This window comes from Chrysochloris asiatica, unplaced genomic scaffold (assembly GCF_000296735.1).
Source record: "Chrysochloris asiatica unplaced genomic scaffold, ChrAsi1.0 scaffold00001, whole genome shotgun sequence".
Taxonomy (NCBI): domain Eukaryota; kingdom Metazoa; phylum Chordata; class Mammalia; order Afrosoricida; family Chrysochloridae; genus Chrysochloris; species Chrysochloris asiatica.
The window spans coordinates 5,802,309-5,829,983 of record NW_006408519.1 but is presented as its reverse complement, the minus strand read 5'-3'; the positions used below and the strand labels follow the sequence as shown (position 1 = coordinate 5,829,983).

The 27,675-nt window shown below is 36.1% G+C and overlaps 1 protein-coding gene across 1 annotated transcript in view; it reads right to left on the bottom strand.

Moving 5' to 3' along the window:
* ZFPM2 (zinc finger protein, FOG family member 2) overlaps window positions 1-23,935 on the bottom strand; it is a 560,495-nt gene extending 536,560 nt beyond the window's left edge. Inside the window, exon 1 of the mRNA XM_006830635.1 lies at window positions 23,783-23,935. The gene's annotated coding sequence lies outside the window, so the exon portion shown is untranslated. The remainder of the gene's footprint in view (window positions 1-23,782) is intronic.
* Window positions 23,936-27,675: the final 3,740 nt, after the last annotated feature.

Sequence of the window (27,675 nt, the reverse complement as noted above, 5' to 3'; positions counted from 1 at the left end):
TGTAAATCTTTACGGGAGTAGAAAGCCTCATCTTTCTCCCGCGGAGCAGCTGGTAGTTTCGAACTGCTGACCTTGCGGTTCACAGCCCAAGTCGTATTATTATATTATAGCAGTACTAAAAAACAAAGACTCTAAGGTATAGAAGCAAAATGTCAATTCTGATTCACAGCACCCTGATGTTGTTACATGCCATCAAGTCAGTTCTGACTCATATCAATCCCACATAGGCTTTCCGAGGATCAGCTGGTGGGTTTGACCCACTGACCTTGTGGTTAGCAGTCCAATGCTTATCCCACAGAACCACAGAATTGCCCAAGAATTTCCCCAGCTGTCATCTGTATGGGAGTAGATTGCTTTTTCTCCTGCTTAGCAGCTGGTAAGTCCATACTGCCAAATTTTTAGTAAGTATCTGCGTGCTTGACAATTGTACCACCAGGATTCCTTTTAAAATGTTTGCTGTTATAGTTGTTAAGTGCCATCGAGATGGATTCCAACTCATAGGGACCCTGTATATGGTTTCCAAGGAGTATGTAGTAGGTTTGAATTGCTGACCTTGTGGTTCACAGTCCAGTGCTTATCCTACAGCGTTACACGAGGAGTCTACTATGTGCCAAATATGAAGGTACAAATACCAATGAGACCTGAAACGGCATTAAGGCCAGACACTACATCTATATTATATAATGGTAGTCTGGCTACCACTTCTTGAGTACTTGGCACTAGGTGTCAGGGAAAATACTTCTTGTTGTGTACAGTCAAGTCGGTTCCAATTCATGGTGGCCCTGTATTGGGTGTCCGAGGCTGTAAATCTTTAGAGGAGCAGAAAGCAACTTTGCAGCAACTTCTGCCTTTGCAGTTGGCATCCCAGTGTGCTAAATGCTTTACACATACATACTCCCATTTTTTTCCAAAAAGGAAGAGATGTAGAAACTAGCCCAGATGGACTGCTAGTAAGCAGCAGGACCAAGCTTTTATTCATAGTTAGTCTGACTTCCAAAGACCAAGCTGCTAATCTAGTGGAATGTTACAGCGTAAGCATATTAGGTATCAGACAACAAAGACAACACGATGTGATTTAATAACTGCTTTCTCTTCATTATATATGTCATGTGTCTTCATTATGCTTATATATTACAATTAAATGTTTCATAAATTCAATCCTGAAAATAATTAATTTTTTATAAGATTTACTATTTTACTTGACATTTAGCAAAATCAACTACACATACGCTAATGAACATCTATTACTCAATGACCAGTAAGAGAATTAGATTTTGATTTCCATTTTTTTTTTAAACCAGAGCCTACTGCAATATCATTACATTTATAAATTAATTGCTTTCAGCACATTATTTCTATTTAATAACTAAAATTATGTCACAGTTTAAACTTTTAGACCTTTCATCTCCTAACTTTATCTCAGAAAACTAGTTTTCATTTTCATGGTAATGTTTTACCTAATTAATTAATCTTTTTAGTAATGAAAACTAAAATGCTTCAAAAATAGTTTAATTAAGTATAAAATCTCAAATCTAATTTCCAGAAACATGGTTTTTTACCTAAAAATAGAGACGTCCTCCTTTCAATATATGAGGGTAAGTCAAAAAGTCTGGCTACCAAATCACAGCCCCCTCTATTAGACAATGATGCCAACATGAGCTGCACTGCTTCTTGGTACTTCCTCCCTCTACATCTATACACTTCACAAGGGGGTGTCTCCATCTAACTCTTCCCAGAAGAATCGAGAGCTCTTCAATTTACACTATGTATAGGAGGAGCTCTGGTAGCATAGTGGTTATGAATCCTGCTGCGAACCTCAAGGTCAGCAGTTCGAAACTACCAGCTGTTCCACGGGAGAAAGATGAGGCTTTCTGCTCCTGTAAAGAGGTGCAGCCTCAAAAACCCTGTGCAGGGTCGTTATGAGTCAGAACCGACTCCAAGGTACTTAACAACTACAACAACAACATAGAAACTCGTTGGTGCAACTTTCTTGGCCTTTTTCTCATCAATGCAATTTTCAACTTTCTAATAAGCCCCATGGATCACCCTGTGTCCTTGAACAGAATCTATCAAGATCACCCCTTTGGGAACCCAAAAAACAATTATTTATATATAACCTTCTGAGTGGACTTTCTGACTTGAAATTAACTGGCCCCTCAGAAAGCCACTGTTTTGGTTGGACCTGTTTTTAATAGCACCCTAAGAAAACTGGTGTGGTGCTGTAGGATCAGCACTGGACTGCGAATCACAGGTTGGCAATTCAAATCCCTCAGCTGCTCCTTGGAAACCCTATATAGGGTCACTATGACTCAGAAATGACTCGACAGCACTTAATAACAAAAGGAGACTAAGCCTACAGCCATCCACTGATTATAGAAACATGTTTAAACACATTTTACTTAGAATAAATCAATGTATGTATGAACTCTGATGTGGCACTGCAGGTTAATGCACTGGACTGCAAGGTGGGTTTGAACAGCAGTTCAAGCTCACAAACCTCTCCTCAGAAACCCTACACAGGGTTGCTATGAGTTGAAATTGACTCCACAGTACTTAACAACAACATGTATGAACAAGAACCCTAGCAGCAATACTTGTTCATTTACCCTTGTATTTAGTCTCATGGAAACTTTAAAAGGAGAACTCCATTTGACAGTCTTTTAAAAAGCAACAAAAAAACCCTATATCCCTTTCTGACTATTCCTACCAAACCCACAGATTTGTAAAGCAGTTTTCAAATCATTTTGTCTGTATAGGGCAGAGTAGAACTTTACGGAAGACTGCAACATCTTTATCCCATGGAGGGGCTGGTAAGTTGGTACCATTAACCTTGTGGCTGGCGGTTGAGAATTTTTAGCTGCTTGCATCACAAAGACTCCAGTGCTGAATACCATGTTTGAAACCACTATTTTAGAACTGCTTATGAAATATGGCATAAATGCTTAATAGTCAAATTAGTAATGACAAGTGTATTAAGATATTGCTTTGCTGGTAGGAATAGAACAAAAAGAGACAAAGGGATGTTAGGAAAAGAAAAACAGAGCGAAAGGGATGTTAGGAAAAGAAAAACAGAAAGAGCCACGGATTCATGCATTTGACATCGATTCATTTACTTGCTAAATTCTTTATTCACATACTTTTAAATAGAAATTTCAGTATATTTTTCAGCAAAGCACAAACATATTTAATGGGATAACCACTGTATATATCCAGAGACCAATTCACAAAACGATGAACAGAATAAATGTCAGGCGGTAACAAAAATCTATATTTCTAAAATTATGGCCATGGAGTTAATGGTTTTCCATTGCAAGATTAAACTCCTTTGTTGCTCTTTTAAAAGATATCATATGTATTTTGTGGGCCCTTCCATTTTGCTTAGTCTAGTTTTTAGAATCAATGAGAGCCCTATTGGAGCAAATTGAAGGTGTTATTGAGCAACATAATGCACAGAACAAATGACTAGAGAAAATGCATTAGAATATAGTCTTTGGAAATTCTGAAGCAGAATCTTTAAATACCAAACTAGGTATTATTGGCAAAGCAATAAATGCAGTGGAGAAATAATTTCAAAAATGCAAACAAACATTTTTTTTCCACTGAAAGTTAAACACTCCTGTAGAAATTAAAGATTTGCCATGTTCTGAAACAGTCACTTTCTTAGCACAAAACAGCACAGTGTTTGAAAGCAGTCATGCAAGCTAACAGCCTTTCTCAACTCTGCTCTTTTAATCCATGTAGTTCCTATCAATATTAACCTCTTACAGAAATTCTTGTACAATATAACTATTGAACTTTCTTGACTAGGAGTGTTACTGTAGCTGGTAGTCATCCCTATAATGTATTTTGCAATCAGCTAAATCATCAAAGTATTTTTTAACAATGGACAGTTCAGAAGTGACAGATCTACTTTCTTGTTCACAACTGCTTATCAGAGAATAGATATCACATATGTTTTCCAGGTGCTTCCTATAGTTAGGATACCTTCACAGCAGCCGCTCATGAGAGATAAGATCATAAGAGAGATGAAAAATGTGTGAGCTTCATACACTTATGGTTTTATCATCAGACAAGATAGCTTTGGTTAAAGGACTGTAACAGTCAAAAACAGAAAACTGCAGCTTATATTGAAGGGCGAAAACATTAAAGTTTACGATGCAGGTTGTGTTTGCTTTGCCTAATAGCCTCACAGTATTGTTTGGTTTTAAACAATTGTTTGGTTATCGATTATCCAAACAAAAGTGTCATGTTAAGTTTACTCTTTGTTACCAAATTATAGACATGGTCGTATCTCTGGATACAAAAACAAAATTATGCGCTTGGTACTCCTTTATGTCAATACCTAATGGGAAATCTAAACATTTCAACTGGTGGAAATGAACGTGATCCTTATCATGATGTCTGACTCAAGTCTCCCTTTGTCTTAAGACAAACTTAAAATAAAAAGAAGGATTTTGCTCTAGTCTGGTAAGTTATATACAACATGTTGTTTGTTATTAAGTACTGTGGAGTTGGTTCTGACTCATAGTGATCCTGCACAGGATTTCCAAGGCTGTAAATCTTTACACAAGCAGAAACACAGAACAGCTGGTAGTTTTGAACCGCCAACCTTGAGGTTAGCAGCCCGATTCATAACCACTACACTACCAGAGCTCCTTATATACAGTATACAATCACTATAAATAAAGCATTAAGGAAAATCCAAATAAGGTACAAGGAAATCACATGCATTTATATACAGTATACAATCACTTTTATAAATGCATGTGATCTCCTTGTACCTTATTTGGATTTTCCTTAATGCTTTATTATTTTGGAAAAGATCTTCTTAAGATCCCTCAACATGAATGATTTAAAAGATCAACATAGCAAAGTCAGCATTAACTTAATTATAAATTTTCATATCCTAGATAAGGAAACAATCCTGAAAAGGTTGATAGCAGGGTTCCAGGGCACAGTTTGTTATTTGGAGAAGAAACTCAATCTCTGCTGTCCATGACTGAATACTATAATATTAATAGGCATTTTATTATAGCTAATAAGTGAAAAAAGATTGAAAATGTGCATGGCAATTGTATCATATAAAGATTACAATTAAAGTGTTGATAATGCCAGAAGAAAGACAATGATCTATATTTTATTTCTGTGATATTACATTTATCCCTGCAAAAAAGGGTTAAGCTGCTAAAAATTTAGGTAAAAAGAGAACTTTTCACAAGGCATACGTTAAGGCAGCAAGTCATTCAAAATTTTTTACTTCTCATTACTTCACTCAACTAAAAGGGTCAAATATATAAGCAAGAATGAACCATAAGATACTCTACTTTAAATGATTCAAAATTACCTTTCAAAAAAATATATTTATGTTTATATCATGCCCTATTCACTCTACTCCCCAAAATAAACCATAATAGCAACTATTATCTCTGAATCCAGAGAAGGATTCTATATAAATAAGGTAAATTCTGTCCCAATAAAGACACATAGTAATGCTTGGAAGCTTGCTAAATGAGGGTACTTTGATCTGTAATTTACTTATTAACAGAACTATTGCTCTACCATCAGGAAACAACAGTAGTAGGCTAGCCTCAGTTTTCACAAGGCCAGCATTCACTTCAGGAAATCAACAAATTAGAACAAATCTAACAATCTCTGAAATTCCCTCCCCAACAAACCAACCTAATCTACAAAGAAAGATCAAATCAATGTGAAAAGATAATATTTGAATACTACTTTCCATATAATCTCACTGTTTATTCTTCTCTTTTTAATAACATGATTTATCCCCCTCTTATAATTTTTTTTTTATGGTGTGCCATTACTCCATTCTAATTTACTCATTATAAATAAGACTTTGTTCAAGCCATACCTCTGAAAGTCTGGAGAAGTTGCCAATAGAGTATTTACTTTAGGACAGCAACTAACAGAGACCATATCTGAATGCCCTTAATACAACCCTGGTTCAAATACCCTAATGAGGAATGACTCACAGTTCACAAATAACCACTAGATGATTAGTTGCTGTGGAATCAATTCCAACTTATGGCGACTTTATATATGTCAGAACTGGGTTCCATTGAGTTTTCAAAGGTTGATTGTCCAGAATTTGTTTATCAAGTCCTTCTTTGTAGGTTTCCCTGGGTAGACTCAAACAGGTAATCTTTCAGTTGGTTGTCAAGAACTTAACCAGGTATGCCACCCTTATTTGTCCTTATCAATTCTATATTTTCTATTGCTTGACCAATGAAATTCTATCATGTTCTTACATTTTCTCACTCTTTACTATGGCTTACAGGAAGTTCACATTTGCTTTCAAGATGCCATTTATCTTTCTTGTGCTTCCTCTTATTCCTTCCTGTCTTCTGCCTTATAATCTTCGTCCTGTCTCTCTGGTTCACACCTATCTTTCCACATTGGATTCACACCACTGTCCCCATTGTTCTCTTTGCATGCTGATCAGTCATCCACATGTTGTTCCTTCTGCCTACAACTGTATTCCTTCTTTTCACCAACACAGCATTAGATACCAGCTCAAATGTCACATACTTAAGGATATTCACCATGACTCTTCTCACTAGGTTAAACAACCCTGTATGATTTGTGTAATTATTTCAGGATTTCTGAGTCCTGGTGTGGCGCTATAGCATGAGCACTCTACTGCAAGGTCAGTTTGAACCACAAGATCAGTGGTTCAAATTCACCATTTGCTCTTTGGAAACCATATACAGGGTTGCTATGAGTCAGAACCAACTCAACAGCACTTAACAACACTAAACATAAATTCTAGGATGACCAGACCTTTCCTCTGTTTATTCATTGTTGTATCAATAGCATCTCTCACTAGTATACAGTAAGTAGTCAATAAGTATTTACCAGATTGAATAAATCAAGCATGTTGAATATATGATTATCACTATTTTGAGTCATGAAGTTTCTAAATAACTGTTCAAAGACAAATAAAAAATATGCTCTCTGCGTCAATGATCCTTCACAGTAATAGAATTTACGAGGCCATGATGATGAAGCCCACAAAGCTCTGGTCAATGAAATGTAAGCTATAGAATCCTGGAGCAGTTCGCAGGACCCTATTCTTACAGCTGAACCTAATCCTTGTAAGTGTCCACACCTGTGTCAAAAAAAAAGAAAGAAACAAAAGAAAAGAAAAACTAAGTCACCATTCTAAGTCAGATTGATATCTATCTTCTAACATGAGTGACAAAACCAAACATATTATCAAGAGACTTAGTCAGACTCTTTTTACCACAGGTATTCCCACAACACCTCCTCCCTCAGCAAACAAGAGCTCCCTAGCTGCTGGTGATAACAAAGGAAAAACATACACAGCAAATAACATCTTCCAATTTTTCAGAAATGTAAGAGGATTCTTTCTCTATGGCTTCAATTTTTAACTCAGTGATTTCATGACTACCTGTGGTCACTTTAGCCTCAAGACAACTGAAAAAGATAATGAACTTGGAAATTTAGATACCTACTGTAAATGCAAAGATATTTTAGGAATCTTGTTCGAAGTTACCTAACCAAGGAGGAAGTGAAAACCAACTTCATCAACTTGATCCTTTTTGTCTTCTATAAGTTTATTCTTGGGAAAAGCTGGGGCTGTCTGTTTCTGTGAAGATTTACAATCCCAGAAACCCGGAGGGAGCAGTTCTACTCAGTCCGACAGAGTTACTATGAGGCAGAATTGACTTGGCAGTGGATCCACAGTGGAGCTATAGTTTCATTCATATTTACTGTAGGTATTAACAAGAGTAGACTCAGCCATTGTGGGCCTAAATTTGAATCATTTTAGTAAGTTCACTTTAATAAAAACAAGGTGGTGCTTGTTGTTAAGTGCCGTTGAGTCGATTCTGACCCATAGCAACCCTGTATAGGATTTCTGAGGAGGGGATGATGAGCTCGAACCACCAACCTCGCGGTTCAAACGATTTTGCAGTCCAGAGCATTAACCTACAGTGCCACACCAGGACTCCAATAAAAAGAATGTTATTGTTGTTATGTGCCGTGGAGTCGGTTCCAACTCATAGCAACCCTGTACAGGGTTTCCAAGGCTGTAAATCTTCACAGGAGCAGAAAGCCTCATCTTTCTCCCACGGAAGAGCTGGTAGTTTCGAACTGCTGACCATGAGATTTGCAGTCTGATTCGTAACCATTATGCTACCACAGCTCCTTAATAAAAAGAATGGTGGCTGGTAGCTGTGTGTCGTGCAGTCGGTTCTGACTCATAGCAACCTTACGGGAGCAGAATGCCTCATCTTTTTTCTCCTGCGGAATAGCTGGTAGTTTCAAACTGTTGACCTTGCAGTTCGTAGCCACTACACTACCAGAGCTCCTTAATAAAAAGAATAGAAGGTTACAATTACAAATTTGAGTGCAGTGCCTTGGAAAGAGTCTACACAAGCAAGTGGTTCTGAAGATTAAGCTTCCTGGACTTCATATAAAATCTTACATTGGGTAGCAACCAATGTAAATGACAAATTTTCCTTGTGATTCAAATACAAAAGGCCTTCAAAAAGTTAGAAGAAAGAATATAATTAAAACATAATGGAATTTTTCCACAAAATTTTGAAGCCGCCTCATAAATGGAATAAAACCTTAGGCTTTTATTCATAACCTCGTGTCAAACTTAGAATTCTACATATCCAAATTTTATTTCTTTATTCACATTTCAGAATTAGCAAACACTACTTCTTGCTGTTGTGAGGTACCATTGAGTCAGTGCTGACTCACAGTGATCCTATGTACAACAGAATGAAACACTGCCCAGTCCTCTGCCATCCTCAGAACCATTCCTATGGTTAAGCCCATTTTTGCAACCACCATGTCAATTCAGCTCATTGAGCGTCTTCCTCTCTTTTGCTGACCCTCTACTTTACCAAGCATGATGATGTCCTTCTCCAGGGGCTGGTTCCTCTTCAGCACATGTCCACAGTACATGAGACATCGTCTCACCAGCCTCACCTTTAAGGGACATTCTGGCTATACTTCTTCCAACACAGATTTGCTTATTCTTTTGGAAGTCTTTGGTATCTTCAAAATTCTTCCCTGACACTCTAATTCAAATGCATCAATTCTTCTCCAGTCTCACTTAGAATAGTCTTAGGTTTACAAATTGATATAAACATATTTAAATGAACAATTGCTAGAGAAATAAAACATCATGCTTAATAAAGCAGATAGCAAAAAAAAAAAAAAAAAAAAGACTCAGTGAGATGGATTGACAACATACTCAAACTTCAAACTTAGCACTGATTGTAGAGGTGATGCTGATTATAGGGTCAGTCACTGTGAATAAGACCTGACTCGACAGCACCTAATAATAACAGCAAAATGTATTAGCCAATGAAGAATGTGGACATAAGATATGATTCAGTATAAAGAGGTTATAAAAAGTCATTGTTTCTAAGAATACAGAATCCTGTTCTCTAGTATGTTTGAAACTCAGCTGCCACTATTGCAGAGACAACACTGCTTTTTTTCTAAAATGGGTTTTCCTTAGGACATAAACGACTTCCCCTGCCCATTTAATTTTTCAGCAACACTCCATATTTTTGTAAAAATGATGTTTCTTATTATAAAACTGTATTTTGCTATTCCTTTTCATAGTAAGCTGTAACACAGGATAAAGGAGAATAAGGATTAAATGAGACACATACATATTAATAGTTCTTATGTTAAAATAATGCACATCACAATAAAGGAATGCTTGAGAATGAACTCTGCTTCCTTAAGCAGCCCAAACTCAACACCATCTCTATCCTATCGATCTGTTTCTTGGTCCCACTAGTCCACATATGGAGTACGGGACCCTATCCAGAGAAGCGACACCAGAGATGGAGGCAGAGATGAAGATATGGAGAAAGGGAGCTGAGGACTCTGGACTCATGAAAAGAGAGGGATGGGTGCTGGCGGCTGGGAGGCAGGCTTGCAGAATGTGCCCTTTGGTTATTTAAATTATTACATATTCTTGAGTGTTTCTGTACACATCCCCCCAATCCCTCAAAACAACAACGACGACAAAAAACAAAAACAAAAACAAAAACAGAGGGAATGGAAGCAAATACTGTTGAATGATGATGCACGGGGGAGATTGTAATCATTGCAATGAAATGATGGTGTAGAGCCGATGTTCTCCCATGTAGACTATCACTCAGTTCACAATAAAAACAAAACGAAACAGCAGTGGATCTTTAAGAAATGAGAACATACTTTGTATATTCCTCTTACTGCTCCTGTGGTTATGTACAAGGTATTTGCACAACTGCAAGACACAAACAATGTTGCTTAACTACACTGGACCATAATGTGTGCTGAAAAATAAATACACCTTAGCTGAGACCCAAAACAAAGTGTCTAGTGCAATACTAAGGCACATATTACAAATTCCATCAAACCCTATTGTTAAATAGGCAGGAGGGCCAAGTGTTTTATATAACCCGCACTGCAGATTTCCATCTTGATAAATCTATATCTTTTAAAAATAATCCTTAAAGAAACCTTCCCTTCTCACTGTCAGAAAAATATAATCACAGCCTACTGTCTGTGCAATTCCACTTTCCATCTCTGCTATGTGCATAAGACTTGGTAAGATACAGCTACTGTCAAGTTTCAGAACAGTTCCTTGTCTAATCTTTCTGCTTCTCCAGATCTTTGATACAGAACCTGTTAGAATGTATTGCTTACTTTTCCAGTTCTTATGTTTATCTCACTTTCACTCTTACCATCTGCTGTACTGCATTTCCTTCAGAAAAGTGAAAAGTTTTCACAGTGCCCAGAGCTTTCCCTGCAAACAATACCCTTTTCCCCTCTTCCTTCCTTCCTTTCTCCGCTTTTTATTTGGTCTTATTTTGTGTTAAGGTCAAATGGTTTATAAGAGTTCACTTTGCAAACATTTCTACTGAGCTGAAATTCCTATCCAAATAGTTTTGGTGGATTTGTAAACATTCCTGCCATTTATTACTGGCTTTTGTCCAATGCACACATTTTGATGTGTCCCTGTTATTTTGAATTGCCTAAAAACAACACCATAAGAAACCGGCAGTGAAATATTATGGCTTATTTTATGCCACCAAAACTGGAAAGCACAAACATCCATTTAGTAAAAGCTTTTAATAGAGTCCTTTCATTATGCCAAAATGCTAGCTCTACATACTGTAAATCTGTTTATATTGACAGTCTTTTAAGAGGCACCCCAGAAAGATAGAAAAAAATTCAACCATTCCTGATTCATTTAATTTTCATTCTTTTTATTTTTTTTAGTATATGCCCTAATTCTTGACTGACATACCATGTTTGTTTTTGTTGTTAAGTGCTGTCAAGCCTGTTCTGACTTATAGAGACCCTATATTGGCTTTCTAAGAAGCAGTGGGTGGGTTTAAACTGACAGTCCATTGCTTATCTTACAGTGCCACACCAGGACTCTATATCATGTTTGTTGTTGTTAAGTGCCTTCGAGTCACTTCCAACTCATAGCAACCCAGTATTGGGTTTCTGAGGAGCAGCTGGTGCATTTGAACTGCTTACCTTGTGGTTTGCAATCCAGTGCTGATCCTGATCCTACAATGCCACATCATGTTAAGTAAGTGCTTATTAGAAAGTATCAGGTTAAAAGTAATTTGATACAGTGTTCTATACTTCATTTGTATATCCTCCTTTAGCTGTGTTCAACTTCTTCTTCAAGAACTGCATTATAATAGACCTCAGAAAACACAATGAGTTGTCTAGTTGTATTAAGTACCAGTAACCCAAGTTTAACAATTTTATGACATAGGCCATGTTACTGAACCTCTGAAAGTCACAAGAGAAATTAACATCCCCCCTTGCAGGATGGTAAATTGATTAAAGATGATGTATGGACAGCAAGATTTCTGACTGATTCTCACAAGCAGTCAGAAGATGAAAGTTGTTATTATCACTAATTATAATTAGTACATAGTTTCAAGGCCAATCCCTGGAATCTTACTGAACTACATAAACAACAAATTTGCATGCATTACCAATATTTACTTCACTGGTAAAATGCATTCAGTTACCTTTATCTGACCTTTTAAGACAACAACAAAAGTGACTAATTTTACTAATTTTAATGATTAATTAATTCCATCATATCATTAATTTCTACAGTTTCCTTTTGATATTCTATGCTCAGGTCTACCAGCGATTACAGTATCCCATCAGGTAGTAGGTGAAGAAACGCTTTCATAATCTCTATTGCTTCTCCAATAACAATAATAATAATAATAAAAGCAAGTCATTGTGAGAAATGTCACATACTGATAAAAATTTATGAAATTTCAATTAAAGGATTAAAAAAGTTTTAAAATCTTAATTGATCTAAACCAAAAAAAAAAAAAAAAAAAGCAAAGCCAAGACAAGGTTTTTAAGCATTTACGATGCTTAGAAAGTAGAGGAAACAGAAACTATGACTACTTCCAAAAGATCAGTATCTCTAGATTGTCAACACTGTATCTCCAATCATGTGACTCAAACAGATTAATTCCAAAAGAATAAAACAAATGAGCTTTTCTGGCTACCTTGATGCTGTTCATAGTTATGAGTTAAAAGTTCATAAACAGATAAAGTGTAGAACTATATGAATTGTTATGTATTTTTTGAAGTATGAGAAAACGAAAAATAAAATTTTAATTTGAAATAGGTTTATATAATTATAAATTTATCAAAACCAAGCCAATCAAAATACATGAACACTTCATTCAACTTAAAATACCACGTGAAAAAATGTAGTAATAAGTAGGCTTATAGATAAGTAGCTCTCTTTTACGTAATGCAGCCAAAATGATTAATCCAGTGTCTAAATTAAAATGGAAAAAGTTAATCAATAACACAGATGTCTCTTAACATCCAGAGGTTTATCTTTATATAAACAGAATACCAAGAGAGTAAATACAGATTCTTATTCTTGCTCTGAATTTCACAGACCCTCACTAAATCTTAAAGGTCACAAAATGTTCTTGTATTTTCAAAAATATTAAATATAAAACCAAAAAAGCAATTTCTATAAATTATAAAAACTGTTTGTTTTTTTTTAAATTTTTATTAATTTTCTATTTTCATTACTGGCAACACTCATGCTGATATAAAATAATGATACAATTTAAACTTAGGTAAATATCTCTTAACTTAGGTAAATATCTCTTGACACTTTGCTTTATTCAGATAAACAGAATAAAGTACACTTTATTACAATGTGTGATTACTTCAGAAATTATAAGGTAAACTAATTCATTTTGTCAAGTTTTAATCTATCACAGAAAAGAACTTTAGCAGACTGCAAAGTTTAAATATGTTGATGAAAACAAAAAGAGCACTGCATTTAATCTTATGCAAAAATGTACTTTATAAGATCATATAAGATTAAGTCTAAAGTCAATCATTTTAATATTGTTGAAATCAAAGAGCAATTAGGATCACATTTATGGGATCAGATATGGGATTAAGAAGCAAAGCTTTATCTGATTCTTATATAAAAAACACTGAGTCATGGACAATATTTGTACATGTTCCGGGGTTCCACCAAAATAAAAAAGAGTGCTTACTCTCTTTAAATGCAGATTTTCTTCAAATGCTCCCTCAGTTTTTCATTATTAAGTTGTTTCTCTGTTTGTTTTAATTATATATCATTCCAAACAAAAATTTAAATTGAGGCTTTCTGCTCCTGTAGAGATTTACAGTCTCGGAAACCCTGTATAGGGAGGGTCGCTATGAGTCGGAATTGACTCCACGGCACATAACCACCACCATTAATAGACTCAATGGAGTCCTGGTGTGGCATTCTGGGTTAATGTGTTGGACTGCCAGGTCGGCAGTTCAAGTTCACCAGCTGCTCCTCGGAACCCTAATACAGGGTCACTATGAGTCAGAAAATACTTGATGACACTTAATAACATAATACAGGCAAGGACTCCTAGTGTGGCACTGTAGACTAAGCGCTTGTCTGCGAACCCCAAGGTCAGTAGTTCAAACTCACCAGCTGCTCCTCGGAAACCCTGTACAGGGTCACTATGAGTCAGAACTGACTTGACAGCACTTAACAACAACAAAATAGAGCCATAAGATTCCTTTTTGTTTTGTTTTGTTTTTCAGTATCATGAGATAAAAATACAAGGGTAGTATTGTAGTGTGTATATGTATTTCTTCTAAAACTAATTATTTTCCATTTTGTACTGTTGGATGACTTACAAAATGAAAAATCAATGATTTGATAATAAATAAAAGGAAAAGTACTGTATCCTGGAAAAAAGAGGGTTTGCCAAGGAACAATAATGTCATGTGGAGGGAGGGGGAAGTTGCAGAGAAGGGAAGGGAGGTCCGTGCCAAGCAAAGCTGGGGGCTGTTCAATCAGCCCTATCAGTGCTCCATCAGTGTCTCCACTCCAGCCAAATCCAGAGAAAACAAGGAGTCAAAGATTCAGGTCAATAAGCTTATAGGCGATTTGCACAAACAGCTCCTCCAGCAAGGTAAAAAACAAAGTCATATTGGCTTTTCTTTTTTATTCCTTTTCTTTGAACTCCCTGGTCCAAACACACCCTGGAAATGTCAATGTTATATGCAAGAATTTAAAGAGCTGAGCTTCTTAATCCCGTTAAGAAAAAAGGAACAAAGTTGCCTGTAAAGATCTCCTTCCTTATTGAACTCCAAGTGATTACAGACAGTAGAGCTGCCTTATGCGGATTCTGATTCCAGTTGGCCAAACATCACAGGAGGTAAAAATATGTCATTAAAAGCATAACTGAAGAGGAAAAAGAACTGTATTGATTGAAAAAGATTTCTGGAATATTGCTAAATAGATTTTCTGAACTCAAAAAATTTTTTTAAGATAGGAAACAAAATAGTATGGATGATACTCATCATACAAAAGCAAGCAGTTATTATTCCCACAACAGAAATTTGTATAAAGGGTGCAATTATTTTCTTCTTCTTGGTATTGAGGATCTAGATGTTGTTTGCTTTACATTGTTTCCATTGATGGGAAAGGGGACGATAAATGCCAACAATCTAGGCTTAGGTTTGTTGCAGTCCAAGAGAAAATATGGTGTTCCTTCAGTTATTTCTTAATTTTGAATCAAAGCTACAAGACTACACGAACTGATAGAAATGAAGAAAGGGAGATAGTTACTGAGATTTCAATGTGTCTAGCATCTTGTTGGCAAAATCAGGTAACATTATGATGAAGCCAGTTCAAAATCACAAGTCTCCTATCATTTTTCTTTCTAATCCAATGATGTGGAAAATACAGAAGACACACACACCCAACTTCAGTATTGTAGAAGGGAGCAAGGTTACTCAGATCATCCTAAAGCTTTCCCAAACTGCTGTTTTGGAAGCTATATTAATGAGCTACAGATGGAATCTCATCAAGCCGTTGGCTTACAGGATAATTCTGATTAGGGTTATCTATATCTCCTGACAGCTTTCCCAATTTACCTGCTTTAATTTCCTTCTTTTAACTTTTTCCTTTACATAGGTCTCCTTTCTTCTCTGTTGTTGTTGTTAAGTGCTGTGGAGTCAATTCAGACTCACAGGGACCATGTATAGGATTTCCTAGCAGTGGCTGGTGAGTTTGAATCAATTGAGTGTGTTGTGACCACGTCTCTCCTTATATTTATATTTCAACTCTTCTCTATGGCTTACGGATCACAACTGCTCTTCATCATCCTATCCCATGAGTCATCTAAAGTGGTGAGTTACCCAACAAATGCTTAGAACAACGAACAAGTTCCACAGGTATAGATTCCCAGGTAGGGTTCTACCTCTCCAAATCTCCAGCTCTCTGCTGTCCTCTTCTGGTTTCCTACAACACCAGCCTCAGAAGCACAACGACACGTGACTGTGTAATTGAGCAATGGATGCTCATTCCAAACAGGCTCCAAGATGACTTTACAGATCATGCTTTACACAAGAGCGTTCATGTACACACACAAAACAATATTGCTCTTATCACCTTATAACTGTTTTGTTTTTCTTCACAGTGTGCTTATTTATTATCACCCAACAACTGTGAATTTAACTGTTTATTATTTCTGTGTCTCCTTAGCAGGAGAATGGGGACTTGCCACTAATGTGTCGTTAGCACCAAAAAGAGTGTCTGGGTTGATTTTTATTTAATTTGATCTATTGAGAAGAGTTGGAAACTTCTGCCAACATAGTTAATCAATTTGCTTATGCTTCTTTTTGTTGGGTATTAGTTACATTTTTTTGTCTACAATTAAGTTCAAGTTGAATAACCCAGATTTTACACTATTTTTTTCAATATGCTTTATATTAATACTGAAAAAGAAAAGTTTTACTTAGGCCAATTATTCTAGAATTTGGTGAGAATGTCCATTGTTATAATGAATTTGTTTCCATATTTTGTAGATATTCATCATGTCTCCTTATTCTAAGCACTCATATTTCCTAACTGGAAACCCCTAATTTTAGTTCATCTCTCTAGGATAAGAGCTCAGCTGACAGAAAAGTCAGCAGTTCAAACCCAGCTGCTTCATGGGAAAAAGATGTGGTCGTCTGGTTCTGAAATATTTACAGTCATAGAAAACCTATGTGGTAGTTCTACTCTGTAGTATAGGGTCGTTATGAGTTGGAACTGACTCAATGGTAGTGGCTTCTCTTCTAGGGTAGGCAACTCAACCAATGATTGTTGTTGTTGTTAAGTGTTGTTGAGTCAGTTCCGACTCATAGTGACCCTGAATAGGGTTTCCAAGGAGCAGCTAGCGGGTTTGAACTACTGACTTTGTGGTTCAAACTGACCTTGACATCGAGTGCTTATCCTATGGTACTACACCAGGACTCCAATGATTACTTTGGTCATTCTCCACATCCATCTCTAGTGACATCATTTCCCCTTTCTGCCTTTAAGGGAAGAGTAAGCCGACAGCAATGTGCAAGGACCCTCAGTAAGATTTCTAGGTAATTATTGATAAATCAAAAGTTCTCTGATATATATAGTTTTTAGTTTTGTTTGTTCTAGAATTATACTAACTAGAGGGACAGTCATCAACGCTTTTCTTCCTATTCACATAACTTACAACTTTCTCCTGGAATGCATCCCAAAATATGTTTACTTCACCTCAGCCATTAAGAGATTGAGTATTTAAGTGAAATAACCCTTTCCCATATAACTATTAATAGTATATAACCATTTAGAATTGCTTTATGCCAAATCTATGATGAAAATTACTATATCTGAATTTATTCAAGAATCACTAATATACAAAATTTCCCATGTGCCAGTAGAGACACAGCAAAAAGTCCCCACGGTTTGCTTTACAGACCATGCAAACGTCAATTTATACTAATTTACTTAGTCCTACTCCCATATTGGTAAAGTTCCATATTTACTATATAAATCAGAAGAAAAACTCATTGGCACACATAATTCAGAACCACAGGAAATACGTAGCATGATGGACCCTGTCTTGAGGTCCTCATCATCTGTAAAGTCAAGGAAATAATTCTTGCTTGTTTCCGTCCTCTTAGAGATATCGAAAGGCCAGATGCCAAATGATCTAAATGCATTTCACAAAAAGAGAGCAGTGTCAATTCAAAGTATTGCTTTTATATTTTGCTAACATTTTAAAAAGCTAAGGGTTTTCAAAGCAAGTTTGAAATAGCATCTTTTTAAAAACATATAGCTCACTTCATTTCAAGGATGAAAAATAGAGACATGAAATGTACAACTAATTCAAAGGAAAAACAAAACTCAATAACATATTCATTTTCAAACTTAAGATCAGACATTATAGCAAGGATTCATAAAAGGTGATCTTCACATTTCTCAAATTATAAAAGTGCGTGTTTCAGATTTACATGATTCAGAATTTAACACATTGAAAGCCAACTCTAAATTTGAACCAACATTTCTGACAATTCTGTGGAAAGCTACAAGAGTGATTTGGATCACATGCTTTATAATGACAGGCAAGTTTACAAATACTAATACCTTGAGGCAAATAGAAAAATCTAACAATTAGCAACAACACAAAAATAGAAAATATCAAGGGGAAGTCAAGAAAATTTCTACAATAGTAAGGAGTTATTCAAAACACTGAAAATATTCTGTATTATACAGAAACTCACTTTCAAAGGATGTGGGGAATTTTACAATTCGAAAATATGTCTTCATATATGTACAAAGAGTAGAGTTTGTTTTTCTTTTTTATTTAACAGAAAAGAAATTTACAATGTTGTTTTGTGTTTTTATACACAGTTACTATATTATAAATATAAATTCCCATTCCCTTTAAAATTTGTCAAACTATATAGTTTGGTAAGCTTACAATTTTCTAGCCATGATTTTGAGATTTGAATTTTTAAACAAAATATGCTTTGTTTAGTAAGTAAAACAACTTTATGTTCAATTTTCTTATATCCGGAATCCAGAAAAGCAAATAGATTATTGCTAGATTTTGGAACTAAAGAGGAAGAAACTCTCAAAACAAACCAATTCTTCTTCCTATATATATATTGACAATTGTTAAGTTTAAAAAATATGCAAGTCTGTTTAATCAATGAATCCATGTAAAAAAAATTTTTTTTTCAGCAGCACCTTGTCTTCTATCAAGACACTGTCATTATGACACATTTACATGATCTTTTGCTTTTCATGAACAATAGTCTCCCCATCTCCACAATGAGAAAACGTAATTGCGTGTCACTGAAATTCATACGGGAATTTTTACAGAAAAATTAGCTTCTAATTTTCCAGGGAGAAAATGTTCTCTTTCCATTGTACCTAATCAGCTTAAATTAAAGTGGATGATATCTCTTGTATGGACACAGTATCAAAGAGTTGTCTCTCATACGAGCTCCAACCCACTTCACTAGGAATTCCCTGGTCTCACAGTCATCGAGCATAAAATAATAAAACATTTTGTCTGTTTAAAAAAGGTCATAGGAATGTTAGTATCTTTCTTGAAAACTCTGGTAGCATAGTAGTTACAAGTCAGGCTTCTAACCAAAAGGTCAGCAGTTTGAAACTATGAGCCATTCTGGGGGAGAAAGATGAGGCTTTCTGTTCCTGTAAAGATAGTTTACAGTCTCAGAAACCCTATGCAGGGTCGCTATGAGTCAGAACCAATTCCACAGCACACCACCACTACCACCACCAGTTTCAAACTCAAAATTAAGAAATTATTTTAAATATGTATAACAGAGTATATAATATTAAATATAAATGATGCATTATTTACTATATTCCCTTTATTATACACACTATCCTTTTAACGTATTTTTTCCAACTATTCATCAGTTAATGTAATTACAAAATGTTCCTAATAACTGTAATTCAATTACAATGTTTTCCTAAGTGTCTAACTTGTTGTTGTTATTAAGTGCCTTTAAGTCGTTTCCGACCCATAATGACCATAAATAGGTTTCCAAGGAGCAGCTGGTGAGCTTAAACCACTGACCTTGTGGTTCAAACGACTTTGTAGGGCAGTACATTAGCCCACAGGACCACACCAGGACTCCTAGTGTCTAATAGCCTATCATTATTAGCCATGTGTTAGGATTCTAATAACTGTACATATAGGTTATTGTCTTGATAGCAGAGTTATATCACTGTGTAAGCTTCTGCAATACAGCAGTAGCATTGCAAAAAATAAGTTAGAAACTTGGAGTTCATTTTTCACTACTTCCAATTTTCCCAGATTCATGAAACACTATTTTTAAACATTTTTTGTTGCCAAGGCCGTCAAGTTGGTTCTAACTCATAGTGTTTCCGAGGAGCAGCTGGTGAGTTTGACCCACCGACTTTGCAGTTCAAACCAACCTTGCAGTCCAGTGCTTAGCCGACAGAGCCACACCAGGACGCATCCCAAAATACAAAACCTAACAATACAAATCAATATCACCTCCATATTAATAGACAAATTAGCATAAAAAATTGAAATTCATACACATAACTCCTTTAAGTCCCCACTCATTGGTCAGTTTGTCACACTTGGTGGCTGTTGCTTTGCTTTGATGATGGAAGTTCTGCCACTGTTATTTTAATATTAGCAGGGTCACCCACCCAGGTGGGCATGTTTCAATGGAACGTCCAGAATAAGACAAACTAGGAAGGAGGAGAGATGTACTATTTCTTAATGGTAAGTCACTGAAAACCTTATGAATTGCATTGGGATATCGTCAAATATAGTGCAAGAAGATGAAAACATAAATAGCAGCAGAGCAGTGTCAGACATAGTGCTGGAAGATGAGCCCCTTTGGTTGGAAGATACCCACAATACAACTGGGGAAGAGCTTTTGAGTTATGGTGCTGGAGAGGAATATTAAAGGCCCCATGCACTGCCAGAAGAACAAACAAATCTGTCCTGGAAGAAGGGCAGCCACCAAGAGAAGGTCACACTCCTAAGAAGTCAGGATGACATCATCTCTCATACTTTGGACATACTATCCACAAACACCAGTCATTGGAGAAGAACATCATGCTTGGTTAAAATGGCAGGTCAGTATAAAAAAGGAAGACCCCCAACAAGACCTACTGAAACAGTGGCAAAACAACAGGCTCAAAGGTAACAATATTTGTAAGGATGACACGGGACTGGGCAGTGTTTCATTCTGTTGTGCACAGGGTCACTAGGAATCAGAACTGACTCTATGGCACATAACAACAACGACAACAACAGCATTAACTCTTTTAATCAGCAAAGTGAGATGGATATAAGGTACCTTCTGTTAGTTTGTTTTTTGTTTTTGTTTTGTTTTTATTATAGTACCTAAAAACAAGTAAACTTCTCTATAATGCACAAAAGGATGAATTTCTTTATAAAAGATACATCTTCACATGGAGAGGGTGAGCGGCTGAGGACTCTAGATTCATAGGAAGAGAGGAACTAAGAGATGGTGGCCATGAGGCAGACTTGCAGAATGTGCCCTTTGGTGGTATAAATCATTATATATGCCTGAGTGGTTTTGTTTGTTTGTTTGTTTGTTTTAAAGAGCTAAAGTGACTAGAGAGAAATACTATTAACTGATGGTACATGGAGGGGAATGTAATCATTGTGATGAAACATGTTGTATGATTTGTTGAATGTAAAACTGATGATCTGCCCTATAAACTTTCACTCAATCCACAATAAAAAAAATTTATACATCTTCAAACAGATAAAAAACTATTTCAGAAATACAGTATGACCCAGCAATCTGTCTACGTAGTTGTTGTTGTTAAGTGCCATCGAGTCGGTTCCGACCCTAGCGACCCTGATCAGGGTTTCCGAGGCTGTAAATCTTTACGGGAGCAGAAAGCCTCAACTTTCTCCCGCGGAGCAGCTGGTAGTTTCAAACTGCTTACCCTGTGGTTTGCAGCCCGATTCGTAACCACTACGCTACCAGAGAACTGTGACACAAATAGATACATGCACACGATTTTCATCACAGCACTATTAGCAATAGCAAAAAGATGGAGACAGCCTAAGTGCCCATAGATGAAGAATGGGTAAATAAACTTTGTACATACACATGACACAACTTTGAAGAATAACAATGGATTTGTGACACTTTTATAATATGGTTTAACATGCCAGGTGAAATTAATCAATCGCAAAAGTACATATATTACATGAAACCACTATCATAAAAAGGGGAGTGCAGTAACTCCATACAATAGCACTGAACTGGGAAAGAGAAGGTCAGCAGTTCTAAAGCACCAGCTGTTCTGTGCAGAAAGATGAGGTTTTCTGTTCCACTGAAATTTTAATGCTTTGGAAACCATATACAGGGTCACCGTGAGTCAGAACTGACTCAATGGCACATAACACTTATTTTGAAAAGATTTCAAAAGAAACATTTTTTCATGTTTAGCGGGGAGGAAGGGTAAGTTACTGGTTAGAGGGTTATTGTTGTTGTGTGCTCTTGAGTCGGTTCCATTACAGGGTAGACACATGTTAACCTAGGCACTTGTTGTTAAAAACCTTCGAGTCGGCTCTGACTCATAATGACTGTGTATAGGGTTTCCGAGAGTATAAGCCTTTGGAGGAGCAGAAAGCCTCATCTCTCTCCTGCAGAGCCAGCTGGTGGGCTTGAATTATTGACCTTGTGTTTCACAGTCCAGTACTTATCCTACAGAGCCGCAGCACTCCCTAACTTGGGTGATAGGGAATATATATATATATTACTGTAAGGCAGTCTCACCTAAAATTTGAAGAGAGAAAAACAAAACAAAAACAACTCTATGACTAGGCAGCTATTTATTGCTTGTGTGGCGCTGTAGGATCAACACTGGTTCAAACCCACCAACCACTCCCTGGAAACCCCACATAGGGCCGCTATCAATCAGATCTGACTGAACGGCAATTAAAAACTACAACTAGTAAGATGTGCTCACTCAGAATTAAAAAACAACAACTGTATGTCTAGCCAGCTTTTATATGCTGTAGCTAGTATTCATTGTATCTTCAAGAATAACTAAAGAAATTGCTCATTGGCCTAAAATCTGAGTCAACACGATCAAAATGGCATACACTGTGCCCTCTTTTCTGTTTCAAGTAGAAGTCTCCAATGTGAGAGACAAGGACAGGATTACAAGGCAATTTGAGATATACAAGAATTAATGGAAACCAGAGTTTCCTGACCCACAGTGTTTACAAATGGCATTCCAGCTCAGGTAGTAGGTTCTACCGACCTCATAGATGGGGACTATCTGGTTCCTTTGGTTCTAACCTATTAGCAAAATGAAAAGTCATGCTGGAATTTTAAATAAATATGCTTCAAATGTATGTGGCCACTGCGATATGTAGTCACAGTTTTCTGAGATGCTGTATCAGCATTCTTCATTTCAAATGTTGTCAAGTCAGATCAAGATACACACACACAAAAACCCAGTACCTATAATTTCTCTGCCTAAAAAGCACACACATCTGAATTAAACAATGCATTTACAAATACTGACAGACAGACAGGAGCAGACTTACAGACACAATCTCAGTCATGCTCTCTGGGAAGTGGCAGTAGTTAAATTAGCAAATGAAGCTCTTCTAACCCAAAGTAGTAATGCCAACACTTGTGAGAGAAAACCCATGTCACTTACAGACTCAATGCAATCAGATACAAAATGAATAAAAGGAGGGACTGACTTTGGGGGGAAAACAAAAAGGAAATGAGTATGTGAGTAAATATGTCTAGGGAGGACATGGTAACTGACAAGGCCACTTGACTTCAAATCATGGGTGACATCAGATGAGAAATAATTTCTTAGATGCTTCTATGATTATAATGTTAACATATCACACAGCATTTTCTTGTTTGAGAATGTGTTACAAGCACCATCCTCAGGTATTGAAAGTCAATGGCAAACACATGAGGCATTTAATTTTTTTAAAGGGAGAAATTCAGAATGTTGGGCAGTGACTCTCTGTCTGTCCCAGACAATGCTTTATGCTCCATTCCAAATACAGTAACTTGTGATAATTGTCTTTTGAAAGAATAAATGAAAAATAATGAAACACATGTGAATGATAGTTGATTGGCCAGACAACCTGAAAATATCCATAGTAAATTGGCTAACAAACAAGAAAAAATGTGTTTAAATAAACAAAATTACGTGTTACTAAAACAGAATTACTTCTTTGGTCCTTCAAGTGAATGTTTTATGTTTAAAGAAATCCGCATATATTTTCAGACTGCTGAATTATATGTGAGCACTTTGAGGACTTTTATTTCACCCTACCAGTACGTTTTTTAAAAACTTTACAAAATCATCTGAGTAAATGCGCTCACGCAGTTCATCCAACGATCAACGGATTACCTTTGTTACAAAAGTATTCCACTTCTTCACAGCTCAGATTTTCAGGCCCGAATTCTGTGGAAAAGTTTTCCTCCAATGGAAAGTCCCCTTTTGAGATGAGGTCTGTTTCCTCGGATGGACACTCCTCTTCTTCCTCTTCAATAGCATCTTCAAGCGGCCCTTGAAAAAGAATCAGGGACACTGTACCGAACATATCCAAAGAAGAAAGTGAAATAATATCCTTAAGTAAGGTTTTTTTGATAGAGGTGGTGAGAAAAATGCATTTTATGAATAAGTCAAGTAGAACCACTAAGAAAACTCACACAAGATATTGCTGTGTTCGTAATGACAAGAAACACTGACCTATGATGAGAAGCAAAAAGGAAGCCCCAAGTTACCACGCAGAGCCAACCCTAACTCATTCCTTACCCACCTCACTCCCCAACCCCAAACTTATTTTTTGATTCTCTCCTGAAGAGCAAAACGGTGTACTTTATGTTCATTTGTTAAAATTAACTGCCTGGAAAAGAGTACAAGTCTCTTTTACACCATTGTACAATTTTACCTGAGATTTTAATAAAGATTTAAAGTAATTGAATGCATTTTAATTGAACTGAGATTCTAATAAAGTCTATACTTTTGAAAGTCCATCTTAAGAGTGGATTCTGAGAAAAGATTTTATTATATGTGTTCGAAGCTTGAAGAAAAATTACATATTTCTCTCCCTGATGAAAGCATAACCCTATTCATAATTAATTGAATTTTTTTCTGAAATGAAAAGTAGTTTTCTAATGAAAAAATGTAATTTGTATTTATGCAATGCTTTCTCAGTAATAAAAATACAACCCCCTTAGACTGAATGAGACAGAGGTGCAGTACATTAATGGACCTATTTTACTGAAAGGAAAGGGAGGGCTGGAGTTGTTCAGAGGGCTCAGAAGCGGACTACGAGGACTGCCACACAACTGATTATGAATTTCTGACTGCCTTCAAAGAATCAAAGCAGTAGGATCATTTTACAAAGTAGAAGCGAGCATCTGCTCCTAAAGAAGTAATATGGTATTTTATCTAAAGAACATAATTATGATAATTTGTACTAATTGTCACTCATATCAGCAGTCTCATCAGATGGGTTAAATACTTAGAGAGACTTAAGCTGCCTCTTTTACTTCTTAGACACATGTTAGGAAAATTTCAACACCAAGGTGAAAATCTTAAAAGTAATTTAAAATAGTTATATTGCTATATTTTTAAGTAATAGCAATAAAAGATGTTGTTAAGTGCCATTCAGCTGGTCCTGACTCATAATAACTCTATAGGGTTTCCAAGAAGCCGTTGGTGAGTTTGAACCGTTGACATTGTGGTTCCAAGTCCAGTGCTTATCCTCCAGTGCCACACCAAGACTATAGTGATAGTATAATAATATAGAAGCACAGCAGCAGTGTAGGATAAGCACTGGACTTGGAACCACAAGGTCGGTGGCTGGAGCCCACTAGCAGCTCCATGGTAGAAAGATGAGGCTTTCTACCTCTAAATTATTTACAGCCTGGGAAATGCTATACAGGGTTGCTGTGAATAGGAACCAACTCAGCGGCACTTAACAACAACAACAATGTATTACTATATAAGACAATGACTGTACAATAAGCACTGGACTGCAAACCACAAGGTCGGAGGTTCAAGTCCACCAGCCGCTCCGAGGAAGACAGATGAGGCTTTCTGCTCCTGCAAATCTAATACCAGGACTCCATGAGTCTGAATCCACCTCACAGTACTTAACAACAACAGTATATAATTAAAAGGTAATTAAGTTTTAAACAATTTATACATATCTAAGTTTGTAGACAAAAAGAAATAAATGCATAAAGCACAGTAGTGTATCTGATATTTTGCCAAAAGCAAGTTTCTAGAAGATTAAATTCATAGGGCACATCTGCACTGCCACATTCAAGTGCACAGATTTAAATTAAGGAACCTCCAAGAAAAAAAAATTCTTATGGCATTTCCTTATCTTTTTGTAAATTTATTTTCCCCCTAAATTAATGAATGTTGAAAAGGAGAGGCTGCCCAATTCCAAGCACTGATACTATGTTTTCTTACATAGTCCTTTATACAGAGGCAGAGACAAATTATAAAACCATGAATTCTATTTTTGCATACAGCACACTCAAAAATCATGGAACACAAATGTCTCATCTCATGTTAACTATTTGAAATCGAAAATTACAATCTGTCACCTTTCAAAACCATGATGTATTATAGCAAGGCATGCAAGGGATCTGTAAAATAGTGCGGATGTAAAAGATAATTAAATAATTTAATCTGATTCTATTAACCCCAAAAGATAATTTAATGTTAAATTTTGAGTTAAATGAAGAATGTAACAGAATATTTTCCTATTATTTAATTATTTTTCAAACAGATGATAGATAAGTGGTTTGGTCAAAATGTGAAACCATCTCATTTTTACTGCACTTAAAAAATGGTTCAAAGAACAGCTTTACATGACCTCTAAGTGAGTTAAGTGTGGGATGTGTAAGGATTTTTAAATCGTTGCCATCTACAGATACAGAAAATAAAGCCTGGGATATTGTTTTAACCAGAGTAAGGACTACTGGTGTGGCACTATAGAATAAATATTGGAATGCTAACCTCAAGGTTGGTGCTTCAAACTCACGAGCTGCTCCTTGGAAACCCACTATAGGGTCACTATGAGTCAGAATCAACTCAAAGGCACTTAACAACTATAACAAGATAAACTATTAAGTGAAAAGTTGAAGCAAACACTCAAGATTTTTAAAATAAAACTTTTCCTAGTACCATCTTTACTTTGCAAGCCAGTCCCTGGTAGTTATAAATGAATTCTTTCTAAAATAAAACCATAAAACAAAAGTAACTCCTAAGCACAAAAATCTTCAGAAAATAGTTCATTCATAGATAGATGGGTAAGGGTCTGTTATTTAAAAGTTAAGAAATCTCTTGCTGCTCTTCTCAGATTACTTCAAGTTAAGGAAAACATTACTCCTCCTCAAAAAGTAACCAGCACAAAGTAAACCCACAGTCATCAGAAGAAAGGAAATAATAAAGATTAGAGCAGAAATAAACAAGATAAAAAAACCCAGAAAAACTACAGAAAGAATCAATAGGACAAGAAGCTGGTTCTTCGAAAGCATTAATAAAATTGACTAGCCATTGGCAAACCTAACAAAAGAAAAGAGGGAAAAGACACAAATAACAACCATAAGAAACCACATGGGTGATGCCACCACAGAATCAGAAATAATATGGGCTACAACAGAATACTATGAAGAGTTGTACTCCAACAAGTTTGAAAATCTAGAGGAGATGGATACATTTTCAGAAAAACACAACCTACCTAAATTTACACAGAGTGAAGAAAAAACTTGAAGAGACCTATACCAAAAGAAGAAATTGATCAGGTAATCAAACAACTTCAAACCAAAAAAAGTCCAGTTCCAGATGGCTTCACTAGTGAGTTTTACCGAACAGTCAGGGAAGACCTATCACCAATTCTACTCAAATGACTCCAGAATATAGAAAAGGATAGTAAACTTCCTAATATATTTTATGAAGCAAACATAACCCTCATACCCAAAACCAGAGAAGGACATCACTAAGAAAATAAATAATAGACCAATATCCCTTATGAACATAGAGGCAAAAATTCTAACCAAAATCCTAGCCAACAGAATTCAACAACACATCAAAAAAAACACATCATCACCAAGTGGGATTCATATCAGAGCTGCAAGGGTATTTTACTATTAGAAAAACAATCAATGCAACCCACCATATATATATTTTTAAAAGGGAAAAAAACAGCTGATCATATCAATTGATACAAAAAAGGCATTTAATCCAATACCATTCCTGACAAAAACCGTCAACAAAGT